Source organism: Hemiscyllium ocellatum, chromosome 2, assembly GCF_020745735.1.
Source record: "Hemiscyllium ocellatum isolate sHemOce1 chromosome 2, sHemOce1.pat.X.cur, whole genome shotgun sequence".
In the NCBI taxonomy this organism is placed as follows: domain Eukaryota; kingdom Metazoa; phylum Chordata; class Chondrichthyes; order Orectolobiformes; family Hemiscylliidae; genus Hemiscyllium; species Hemiscyllium ocellatum.
Genome location: NC_083402.1, coordinates 25070478 through 25084394, shown reverse-complemented (window position 1 = coordinate 25084394; position 13917 = coordinate 25070478).

The window sequence follows — 13917 nt, the reverse complement described above, 5'->3', positions numbered from 1 at the left end:
GGGCCGAAGGGCTTGTACTGCACTGTAATGTTCTATGTTCTATGTTCTATCACAGTTTGTAGGATAATATTGGGGAGAAAAGGTCATGTTTCCACAGGTGGTGGGAGACCCTCAACTTACAGATTTCAAAGAAATTGGAAACAGTTGCTCATGAAGGTCAACTCCAAATATCTGGTACAAAAACAGAGAGTGGTGGAGAAACTCAATAGGTCTTACAGTATTAAGTGGGAAATACAGGGTTAATGATTCAAATCCAGTGATACATGTTAATTCTATTTTTCTCTCTCTCTCTACAGATGCTGCCAAACCTGCTGGAATTTCTCCAGCATACTTTGTTTCAGATTTTTCACATCCTCAATATTTTGCCTTTATTGCAAGAACTTCAATGGCCACACATTGTGTCATCAGTGTGTGTATCCTGACAGGACATCTTACATCCATTAAATCACCAACCTCTCCACAATCTACCAAAACTCATCACTCAACCAAAGCAGTCTCTGTTGGCATCAGGTTTAACATTCAAATAGTCATTTGGGTGGAGTTGATGACCTTATGGTGTTATTACTGGACTGTTACTCCAGAGACCCAGATAGTGTTTAGATTAGATTGCTTACAGTGTGGAAACAGGCCCTTCGGCCCAACAAGTCCACACCGACCCGCCGAAGCGAAACCCACCCATACCCCTACATTTACCCCTTACCTAACACTACGGGCAATTTAGCATGGCCAATTCACCTGACCTGCACATCTTTGGACTGTGGGAGGAAACCGGAGCACCCGGAGGAAACCCACGCAGACACGGGGAGAATGTGCAAACTCCACACAGTCAGTCGCCTGAGTCAGGAATTGAACCCGGGTCTCAGGCGCTGTGAGACAGCAGTGCTAACCACTGTGCCACCGTGTCGCCCTGTTCTGGTGACCTGGGCTTGAATTCCATCATGGCAGATGATGGAATTTGAATTCAATAAAAAATAAATCTGAGGCCAAGAGTAGAACAATGACTACAAATCCATTAGGAGAAAGTGAGGACTGCAGATGCTGGAGATCAGAGCTGAAAAATGTGTTGCTGGAAAAGCGTAACAGGTCAGGCAGCATCCAAGGAGCAGGAGAATCAACGTTTCGGGCATAAGCCCTCCATTTCTATCTCGGGTGACCGACTCAACATGGACATTCACTATAAACTGACCGACTCCCACTGCTACCTAGATTACGCCTCCTCCCACCCTGCCCCCTGTGAAAATGCCATCTCATATTCCCAATTCCTTTGCCTCCGCCGCATCTGCTCCCAGGAGGACCAATTCCAATACCGAGCAACCAGATGGCCTCCTTCTTCAAAGACCGCAATTTCCTCTCAGACGTGGTTGACGATGGTCTCCACTGTATCTCCTCCACTTCCCGCTCCTCCGCCCTTGAACCTCGCCCCTCTAATCGCCACCAGGACAGAACCTCACTGGTCTCACCTACCACCCCACCAACCTCCAGATACATGGTATCATCCTTCGTCATTTTCACCACCTCCAAATAGACCCCCCACCAAGGATATATTTCCCTCCCCTCCCCTATCAGTGTTCCGGAAAGATCACTCCCTCCGCGGCTCCCTCATCAGGTCCACACCCCCCACCAACCAAAGCTCCACTCCTGGCACCTTCCCCTGCAACCGCAAGAAATGCAAAACTTGTGCCCACACCTCCCCCATCACTTCCCTCCAAAGCCCCAAGGGATCCTTCCATATCTGTCACAAATTCACCTGCACCTCCACGCACATCATTTACTGCATCCGCTGCACCCGATGTGGCCTCCTCTACATTGGGGAGACAGGCTTGCGGAACATTTCAGAGAACACCTCTGGGACACCTGCACCAACCAATCCAACCGCCCTGTGACTGAACACTTTAACTCCCCCGCCCACTCCACCAAGGACATGCAGATCCTTGGCCTCCTCTATCGCCAGACCATGGCAAAATGACGCCTGGAGGAAGCCATTCTGCAGGAATGAGGAGGATGTGCCAAGCAGGCTAAGAGAGGGGGTGGGGGCGGAGAGGTCGGGAAGAAGATTGCAGGTAAAAAAGGCGGTGTTGAGTCCAAGGGTTGGGACTGAGATAAGATGGGGGAGAGGAAATGAGGCTAGGAACCCTCCAACCAAAAGGGATGAATGCAGATTTCTTCAGCTTCCTCATTTTCCCACCCCCACCTTATCTCAGTCCCAACCCTTGGACTCAGCACCACCTTTTTTACCCACAATCTTCTTCCTGACCTCTCCGCTCCCACCCCCTCTCTTAGCCTGCTTGGCACACCCTCCTCATTCCTGAAGAAGGGCTTATGCCCGAAACGTCGATTCTCCTGGTCCTTGGATGCTGCCTGACCTGCTGTGCTTTTCCAGCAACACATTTTTCAGCTACAAATCCATTGTCAATTGCCAGAAAAACCCATCTGATTTGCTAATGCTGTGTAGGGATGGAAACTGCCATCCTTACATGCTCGGGCCTATTTGTGACTTCAGGCCCACACCAATGTGGTTGACTATTAACTGCCCTCTGGGTAATTAGGGATGGACAGTAAATGCTGGCCTAGCCAGCAATACCCTCATCGCATGAATTAATTAATTTTAAAAAAATTCCACTGTTTCAATCTCATTCCTACATTGCACTGTTTCCAAATATCTCCAGCTTTCCAAAATGGCAGCATTACAACCACTACCCTCCAGAAAAATCAACTAAAAGGAGTAAAGTGGAAGTGGTCTGGGCAGTAGTGCACCTGTAGTAAGCTCCATTACAACCTTTGGGATCACAGCAAAATCCGTCCCATAGGGGAGAGATTTTGCTGTGATCCCAAAGGTTGTAATGGAGCTTACTACATCTGGCATCATCAAGTTTGGTAAAGCTGAAGGACATTTCCTGGCCTTTGTTCCTACTCAAATCCCATCTCACCTTCATCCTAACTTACAGTGAATACAGGTCACTCCTTCATTGAGGCCATTTAACAGCATAGATCACCTTGTGGATCACATCCGAAGTGGCTGGAAGTGTTGCTATTGCTACTTAACAGTCGCTGATTTCCACCAGCAACAAATTTTATGGCTTTAGATTCATAATGTAAAAATCATTGCATGTTAAGATTCAGAATGGTCAAGACTGTTATCTTGTTTGTTTGTGATAACTTTCATCGTAGGTTTCAGAACTGAAGGATATCACTTCTGAAGTTTATAGAATTCTTCAAAAAAAGCCAAGAGATATACTGTGAAAATGTGTTCTTTAGAAAAGGTCAGATCAAATATAAAAGGTTACATACACTTAAGTGTATTTTAAAGGGCTTGCTGCTGCTGCAAAGGAATTGGAGACTGAAGTTAAATCTTTCACACACTGTAATTTCGAGGGACAGATACAATGGGTCTTCAATATATGTTTTCCACTTGAATTCTTATTTTGAATTTCTGAATTTCAATGAATATAGTCCTAACTTGCTCAACTTTTACTCATAAGCTGACTACCTCAGCCGAGTGCTAATCCTTCCTTGCATTTGTTCCTTTATTAGGAACCACAACAAGAAGCTACAATGGGACAATTCAGTTTGATTTTATTGCAAATAGTAATAATGAAAACAGATTTGGAGATTTTTCATAGAAGTGTAAGAGGCCATTCAGTCCACTGACTCTGTGCCAGCTGATCACAGAGCAAAGCATGTTATATAAAGGAGGATGCAAGTAAAAGATGAAAGAAAATAGTAGTTAGGACAAATAATTGGCAATGAAAGATATTCACTCTCTACAACATTCTAAAGATCACAGTGTTAAGAAGGAAGTGATATACTATATATTTGTGAAGCTCTCATTCCTGATTTCATACTTGAATGGTCTAATATTAATTTTAGCATTATACTCCTCTTGTCAGGACTTCTCAGTGAGAGAAAATGTTTTTTTTTCTGCATCTTAGCATGTCAAATCCTTTAATCATCTCAAACACCTCAATTTATCTCCAGTAATCTTTAATCTTCTTTAATCTTCTATTCTCAAGCCTCATCTGTCTAACCTGTTTTCATTATTTAACCCTTCCAGTCTTCAATTTTTTCTGCAGAAAAAAAAGTCTTCTCTAATCACACTACACAAATATCCTTAATCACCATTCCACAATGTCTCACATTTCCATGATGTGCAAGAATGTAGGAGAAATATTCAGGAAAGCTATTGGAATAAATGCCATGTAGAGAGTCATTGGAAAGTGGCCTAAATGAAGGTCCTATTGAATCAGTGCAACAATGTTCACTGGGAGTGTAGAGTTACTCAGCAAAACACGGTAACCTTATGCGCTGGATTTCATGTAGTAAGGATTATCTCACTCCCATTCAAAAGTCGATCAGCATTCCATCGACATGAAATCTGGATGCTCCACTGTGATAATGCATTAGGGACAACCAGTGTATTAGTGATGCACCACAAGAATCCAGAAGATAGGACTGCAGTTGTGTTGGTTTCCGCATTTTCCAACAGCTTTGAGTTTTTCTCAGCTTGTCTGGATCAGAGCAGGGGCTGCGTGATGAATGAGCTAAATGACCATGGCACCATGGTACAGAAAGTGATTCAAACAAGGAGATCTGAAAGGAATGTAGTGGTAGTAGGCACCAGGGTGGTTGGCTCTGCTTTGTATAGCAAAGAGAATGAGTTGTTTGCCTGATGCTAGGTTTCAAGATGCCTGCTCAGGGCTGGAGTACAGCTTGCTAAAGATTGGGATGCTCCAGTTATAATTGGCCAAATTTACACAAATAATTTGGTAGAACTCAGGAAAGAGGTTCTGCATAGCCAGTCTGAGGAAACATGCACAAAATTACTAAACAGAACTTCAAATCTCTGGATTATTAAGTTCAGAGAGATGAATATGTGGCTGAAAGACTTATGTGGGAGTAGTGGGCTCCAGTTTGTGACCTAGATTGGGATCTGAATATTGAAGGGTATGTCCATTTAGGGAGGATGGGAAGCTAGGCAAGGGTGGAGGAGGAGAATTGAGACCTAACTTTGGGAAACCAGGATACACAGAAGCAGTTAGTCAAGGGGCCATTTCTATTTCTTATGGCCTTATGGGTAGGGATGAGGAATGATAAAAGCAAGAAATCATTTCAGGGAGCTATGTACAGGACCTCAACAGTAACCACACGGTAGGGTCAATAATAAGGAAAGAATTATGGGAGCTTGTCAAAAGAGTTCGGTGATTATGTTGGGAAATTTTAAACTTCATGTCGACTGGAAAAATCAGATGAGAGAAAGTAGTCTAGCTGAGGAATTTATTGAATTTCTTCGACTGGTATGATATGACACCAACCAAATAGCAGGCTAAACTTGCTTTTGACCAATGAGATAAGACTGTTCTCAGAGTGAAAGCAATCCAGATAATAGTGATTATACTTGCATTGAGAGAGATGTTTGGATCCAAGATTACTGTTTTGAACTTAAATCAGGGCAATTACAAGGGCATGAAAGCAGAGCTAGCAGAAGTGAACTGGCAATTTATGTTAAAGGATAAATCGGGAGAGACATAATGGCAAACACTTAAGGGAATATTCCAGAAAATGCAGAACAGATGCAAAAAAAAAAACTAAGGGAAAGACCTGCCATTGTGCTTGACTAAAATAGACAAAAATAGTATCAAAAGAAAAGACATAATTCTGTCAGGATAGGTGGTAGGTTAGAAGATTGGATACAATATAAACAAAGCAAAGGATTACTTAAAATTAATAATGAGGGGAAAAACTGGAGTACAATGGAAATTTAGCCAAAAGCATGAAATACTGACAGGAAAATGTTTCTTTGGCTATTTAAAAAAGAAAAGAGATAATAAATTTAGTATTGTACCTTTCTGAAATGAGCCTGGGATTGACAGATAAGGAGATGACAAATGAATTGAGCAGGAATGTTGCATCAATCTTCACTACTGAGGATACAAGTGACATCCTGGATGTAGCAATGAATCAGGAAATGAAAGGGAAAGCAAAACCTAAGCAAATTACAATAAGTAAGGAACTGGAACTGAATAAATTGCTGGAACTGCAAGTTGACAAGTCCTTGGGCCGTGGTGGCTTTAATCCTAAGGTCTTAAGCAGAGTAGCTAGTGAAGTAGTTGATGTGTTGGTTTTATTTTATCAAAACACATTAGATTTTGGAAGGCTACTTCAGATTAGAAAATGGCTAATGAGGCTCCTTTATTCAAAAAACGGGAGGCAGGCAGAATACGCGAAACAATAAACCAGTTAGCTTAACATTTGTCATACAGAAAATTCTCGAAGCCATTATTAAAGACATTATAACAAGGCACTTGGATATGTTCAAGGTAAACAGGTAGAGCCAACATGGTTTTATCAAAGGGGTATCATATTTAACTAAGTTATCGGAGTTCTTTGAAAAGGTAACTTGTGCTCTTAATAAATGGGTCCCAGTGAATACCTTGTACTGAGATTTTGAGAAGGCATTTGAATAGGTACCACATGAAAGATCATTGAGGAAAATAAAATTTCATGGTTTGGGGGTAAAATATTGACATGGTGAGAAGATTTGCTGACCAATAGAAAACCGGGTAGGAAGAACTATACATTTTTCAGACTGGCAGGATGTTATGAAGAGTGTGCCAAAAGATTTGGTGATGGGGCCTCCAATCTTTACATTTATATGTATGATTTGGGTAAAGTGATCAAAGATATGAAAGCTAACATTGCTGATCAGACAAAGATAGGTAGGAAAGTGAATTATAAGGACATAAGCGAGTTTAGAAAGGATACAATTCTGTGAAGTGAATGGGGAAATAGAGTACAATGTGGGAAAGTGGGAAATTTCCACTTTTGTAGAAAGAATACACAATATAAATTATTGAAGTGGTGAAAGGTTGTAGGATTCTGAGATGCAGAGTGTTCTTTATGTCCTTGTGCTTGAATCACATATGTTAAGTTACTTTATAATTCATGGACTGAGGGCATCATTTATTACCATTTCTTTAATGTCCAGAGGGCAGTTAAGAGTCAACCACATTGCTTTTGGGTCTGGGTTCACAGGCCAGATTCCTTCCTTAAATGATACTAGTGAACCAGATGGGTTTTTCCCGAACAATCGACAATGGGTTCATGGTCAACATTAAACTTTTATTCCCAGATTTTTTTCATTTAATTCAAATTCCACCATCTGCCATGGCGGGATTTGAACCTGGGCCCTCAGAACATTCCCTGGTTCTCTAGATTCACCCAATGACTCGGCTGTTGCCTAGTTATAAACAAATAATCAAGAAAGCTGACAACATGTTATAGTTTATTGTGGGGGTTAGTTGGTATGTCATGTTTCAATATCTAATTACTGTACTTACAAAAGATGTTGATATGTTTGAAGCAGTCCATTGACTAATACCTGGAATTAGTACATTATGAGAAAAGGCTAGAAAGGCTAGGTTTGTATCCTCTGGAGTTTGGAAGGGTTGTAGGTGATTTAACTAAAGCATGTAAGATCCTGAGGGAAGTTGACTGGTGGACATTGAAAGCATGCTCATTGTTGCGGAGAATCTAAGCCTCAGGGTCATAATTTGAAAATAAGAGTTTTCCCAATTAAGACAGAGATGAGGATTTTGTTTTCTCTCAGCGGGTTGTGAACCTTTGAAATTGCCTTCCTCAAAAGGCATTTGATGCAGAATAAGCACAGGTGGATCAATTCTTGATCACTAAAGGGATGAAAGATTATTGGGTATAATCAGGAATGCAGTGTTGAAGTTAAAATCTGTTTAGAGAGGCTGGGCGGACAGGGTCAAAGGGGATTATGATCTTGAGAGGTGAGTGCCTGAAGGAGTTACCTCTCTCTTTGCCAACAGCATGTTGAGTTATCAGGCTGCCCAAATATTTGCCTTCTTTTGCAAACCAAAAAGGAAGTTGGCAGAGGAGGAAAGAGACCTTAAATAAATGTTCACTTAAGGCCACAATCGGGCTAAGAGTAGCAGGCTAGGGGTAGTGTCCATAACCCTGGACCGGGAGGCCTGGGTTCAAGTCGCACCTGCTACAGAGGTGTGTAATAACAACGCTCAGTGGGTTGATCAGAAAAAAAATGTCACTGAGCAATTTGTTGCCTTGCAGATCCCTAAACATGGTCCAACCACAGCATTGGACTGTTCTGTACAGCACAGTTGAAGCAGCAATAGTCAAGCTCGTACACCACTACTTAAAAATGATGGAAATGTATAGTAAATTGCTCATGTACTGGCAATTAACGTAGATCCAGAAGTCAGTGCATTTTGCAGGTTTACGCCAAATAAACATCTTTGGCAAAGAAGAAACACACAGGATATTTTAACCTCTGGGCCAAAATGTGAAACCTTTACTTTGTTGCATGAAATGATGTCTGAAATCAATCCAAAATGTCCAGGGTTTCCAAACTGTGCAATTTCTTACATGCAAGGATATAAATGCAAGTATCAGTCTTCCTTTAGCACAACAGAATTAATAGCGGTCATGTTTGCAAACATCATTTCTTCAAATTTCTTGATAGGATCATTCGTATCACCAAACGTGAGCCAGCAGAAATAATCCCTCGGTGCTAAATTTCTCGGACAAATTAAAGGGATTGTACAAAGGATGTCAAAAAAATATTTAAATTGGAGGGTGTTACAATTACAAAGACATTTGTTCAGGGGCATGGATCAGAAAGGTTGAGAGGGATTTGGGCCCAGTGCAAACAAATGGGACTTACTCGGTTGAGAAAATCAGGTCAGCATGGACCAGTTGGGCTGATGGGTCTGTTTCTGTATGATTCTATGAAGCTATAGAGTGGCTCTATATATCGAAAATTATAAACTGTATTCATTGAACCAAACAGCAGCTAGGCCAGTTTAATATCCAGTTTTTACTGATGTCTTGGAAGTGAATCACCAAGAAAAATCTTGGCTGGAATCAAAGGAAAGCAGGACTTTTGTCAACAAGAGGCCACTCTCAATGAATTGAATTGAATTGAATTTATTGTCACATGTATCGAGGCACAGTGAAAAGCTTTGTCTTGCAAGCAATACAGACAGATCACAGAGTTAAGTAGCATAGATAAATAAATAATACATAAACAGCGGCAAAAACAAAAATACAAATATAGGTGAATGTTAAGAGTTTGTGAGTTCATTCAGTATGCTAACAACAGCAGGGTAGAAACTGTTTTGAAACCAGCTGGTATGTGTTCAGGCTTCTGTACCTTCTCCCCGATGGTAGAGGTTATAGAAAAGCATTGCCAGAGTGGGATGGATCATTGAGAATACTGGCAGCCTTTCCTTGACAATGGTTCTAGTAAATGGATTGTATAGATGGGAGGTTGGCTTTGTGATTGTCCGGGCTGAGTTCACCACTCTCTGTAACCATCTCCGATCTTGAATGGTGCAGTTGCTATACCAGATAGTGATACATTCAGATAGAAGGCTCTTGATGGGGCATCTATAAAAGGTGGCAAGGGTATTTGCTGTCGCACCAAATTTCCTCAGCTGCCTGAGGAAGAAGAGACATTGTTGGGCCTTTGTAACCAATGCGTCCACATGAAGAGTCCAAGAAAGCTTGTTGTTGATGACCACACCCGGAACTTGACACTCTCCACTCGTTCCACCTCTGTGCTGTTAATGTGCAGGGGAACATGAGTAACATCCTGCCACAAGTCAATAATGGGTTCCTTGGTTTTGCCGGCATTGAGAACTAGGTTGTTCTCAGTGCACCATTTTTCCATGTCTTCCACCTGTAGTCTGTTTCATCATCATCTGAGATTCGAATGACTACAGTGGTGTCATCAGCGAACTTGTAAATGGTATTAGTCTGATATTTGGTGACACAGTCATGTGTATACAGTGAGTACAGTAGGGGTCTGAGTACGCACCCTTGGGAGCTCCAGTGTTGAATGTTAGTGACGATAAAATATTGTACCCAACCTTTACTGATTGTGGCCTGTGGGTCAGCAAACTGAGGATCTAGTTGCAGAGAGTGGGGCTTAGTCCAAGATCTCTAAGTTTCGTAATCAGTCTCGGGGGAAAAATAGTGTTGAAGGCTGAAGTATAGTCAATGAGTAGGATTCTTACATAGCTGTTCTTGGTATCATGATGTTCTAGGGAAGAGTGAAGGGCAAGTGATTGGGCATCTGATGTTGATATGTAGGTCTGATAGGCACATTGGTGTAGGCCAAGAGTAGTGGGGAGGCTGGAGTTGATTTGTGCCATTGAAAGCACTTCATGACCTCCGAGGTTAGGGCCACTGGGTGGTAGTCATTGAGACATGCTGCATGAGCTTTCTTGGGCACAGGGATGATGTTGGTCCTCTCAAAACAGGCAGGGACAGTGGCCTGCTGCAGGGAGAGGTTGATGATGTCTGAGAAGACCTCTGCCAGTTGATCTGTGCATGCTGTGAGTGCACAGCCCGGTACTCCATCTGGTCCCATCGCTTTCCTTGGATTTACATGATCGAAAATTTATCTGACCTCTGATGCAGTGACTATTGGGATAGGTTTGTCAGGACTTGCCGGAATAGGTTAGATTAGATTAAATTCCCAACAGTATGGAGACAGGCCCTTCGGCCCAACAATCCACACTGACCCTTCGAAGAGTAACTCACTCAGACCCATTCCCCTACCCTATATTTACCTCTGACTAATGCACCTCACACTATCGGCAATTTAGCATGGCCAATTCACCTGACCTGCACATCTTTGGATTGTGGGAAGAAACCGGAGCACCTGGAGGAAACCCACGCAGACATGGGGAGAATATGCGAACTCAACACAGATGGTTACCCGAGGTGAGACTCGAACCCAGGTCCCTGTTGCTGTGAGGCAGCAGTGCTAACCACTGAGTTACCTTGCCGCCCCAAAGAGAGGTGTTACCTCTCTGCCGAAATTCTGCTCAAAGCGAGTATAGAAAGCGTTGAGATGATTGGGTGGCGGGGGGAATATGTCATTGTCTGCTATCTTGCATTGTCTTGACAAATGAGTTAAAATGTGGGCTTCAATCTTAGCCCGAAAATTATCTCCTGCTACGATGATTGAAGCCAATGTTACTTTGTTTGAAATTGCCTTCCTACTGATCACCATCTTGAAGGTTGAGAGGAAGCTGGGCTCTAATGAAGAAGTATAACTTGAGACAGTTCTTGACTTACTATTCAATTAGAATGGAATGACAGTGACCAAAAGCCTGGTCAGGTATTTGATCACTCTCTTCCTGCATGACCGTGCTTTCTGAAATAACATACCACATGTAGATGTAAAAGTATATTTGATGTGACAGTAGAATAGAATAGATTTCACTCAGTTTATTTATGTCAATAACACAGTAATAAGTAATGCATGGTGCAGTGGCTGTTGACTGGAAAATTGTTATTGAAAGAGTTCAACTAAAATACCACTCAGAATACTTTCACCATCAATGAACCAAAAACATACAAGTGGTGAAAATGAAGGGAAATTGGTGAAATATATCAGGTCCACAGTCATCCACAGATGACAAGTTTTAGTATTGGACAGAACTTGAACAGTAGCCACTAATTTGTTGATAAGTCTTCTTTCATTTTCAAGAGAGCTCTTGAACATTATCTGCTCCTGCCTTAGAATCATTTGAATGTTATAAATATTGCAGTGCAGAAACATTTACAACATGGAAGGAAGTCAGCCATTTCTGCTTGTGTCACCTCTTTGCTAAATCCATCTAAGGTTAGTCCCATTGCCATGTGCCCATATTTAATGACATCTGCTACCTGTCTATCTACTCTGCTAAACTCAAATGTCTTCCTGAAGTTGTTGTCAGTTCTTCTCATTGCCTTTGGTTTGAGTCAAAAATCAATGTGACTTGATAGGCCAATGCTACAGTGCAGTAGTAAGGGAGAATTGCTGTACCAGAACAGTATTTTGGAGGAGGTATTGAACCAATTCTTTTATTTTCCTTTATTAATTTAAGTGACATAGACATCAATGGCAAGGCCAACAGTACGGTCTCGCTCTCAAAGCGGCAACTTAAGCAAACTGGAGCGAGTGGCAAATGCAACCACGCTATGGGCTGAGTGTTGGAAAATGGGACTTGTGTAGATTCAGTGAATTTTTGTCAGTGCAGGTTTAGCTCTTTTCTGCACTGTATGACTCCAACTCCATATAACAATGGACACTAAAATGAGCATTCAATAAAGGGTGAATGTGAAAGTATTACATTGTTTTTCCATAATAAAGAAACTGTTTGTAATTCCCCTGTAATAGTTAATGTATGGCAACCATGAGGCATGCCAGAATAGCTCTCTGACTAAGTTAGTCTCAATATGGTACACATGAATAACTAATGCAGTATGAAACATTTACAAGCGAGATTAAATTTGGAAAGTCAGTTATGACACCTTTGTGCTCTCAAGTCTTATGTTGAAGGCAATGCAATTCAGCAGTAAAGTTGTGAAGTAAAACTTTCCCTGTTTGCCCAAAACATTTGTGACTAGGCAAATTCTAGACACAGCATTATCAGTTGGACTTTATCAATGAAAAACTTTGCCTGTCGCTAAATCATGTTTTGTACACACATTATTGGCATGGAGGTTTAATCATAAGCACATGGGAAAGCTAAGAGAGAAAGTGGAAGCTACATACAGTTGTGGCTACAACATCGGAAATGGCATGTTGTTGAGAACGTCTTGGTGATAGTCTCGAAATTTTTAAAACAGACTTATGTCAAGTATCTTCATAAAACCTCTTCAGCAAATTGGTGTTCAGTGCAAACAGCATACCCTTTAACCATTCATTCATTCACCTCTGCTATTAAGTTTTTCAAAGATAACCATCCTGAAAATTGTGCAAAACCAAATGTGTAAAACTAACTTCCTAAACCACCAGTTTGAAACAGAAAAAAAAACTGAATATAAGAACAATCAGGATTTTCCAAAGACATTTACAGATAATAGTATATTTTAAAAAGGTAGTCACTGTTATACTGTGGAGGAATGTAGTTACCAATTTGAGCACAGCAAATTTGCAACAATAGCAGTGTGAAAAATTACCAGATAATGTGTTTTATTATTTTTTTTTGAAATAGCGATATTACTTTATGATTAGTCCCACTTATCTCATAGATCAACCAGAGAGGGCAGTTTGTAGCCCTAGGTTTTCAGTGCATTCTTAAGTCAAGACTCTCACTATTTCATTCCTGTGTTTTTGATTCATCCTGGATTATGTATCTAACTTGCATACCTAAAAGGGCCTGCCACTTACTGACTCAAAAACAAGAGTGTTCACATTGACCTGGTGCTGACACCTCACAGTTCTCAGCTCTACCATTGACCTTAGACTACCTGAACATTTCTTTCCTTGAAAGATTGGAAAAAGGCTTCGCTTGTATTTGTATAACTTTCTTGAAGATAGAAAAGAAAACTGTTCAGAGTTCATTCACGGACAAAGAACAGGCAGCTACAAAACCTTAGAACCGCAGCAGAGGCAGCTCAGACAAAGTTCGCCCGATTAATTTCAGAAATAAAAGACTTGTCTTGAGGAGAGATTGAGCAGTTTAGTAGCATGGGAGTAGATTGAGTTGAGATATGTAAGATGCTAAAGGTGATTGACAAAGTCAATATAGAGTGGATGCTTTCCTTTGTGGAGCAATCTAGAACAAATAGTTTTAGGCTAAAGGTTGACACATTTAAAACGAAAAAGAAGATAAATTATTTCTCTCAAAGGGTTGTGAATCTGTGGAATTCACTACCTCAGACTGTGGCGGATGCCAGGACATTGAATAAATTTGAGGAGTCAGACAAATTTTTGGATAGTACTGAGTTAAAGGGTTTGAGGAGCAGCTAAGAAAAAGGAGTTGAGGCCAAGATGAGATCAGCCAGATTGTATTAAATAGTGGAGAAGGATTGAGGGGCTGAATTACCTGTTCCTGCTCCTAATTATTTTGTACTTGAGGATGCCCACTCCTTCTTCCA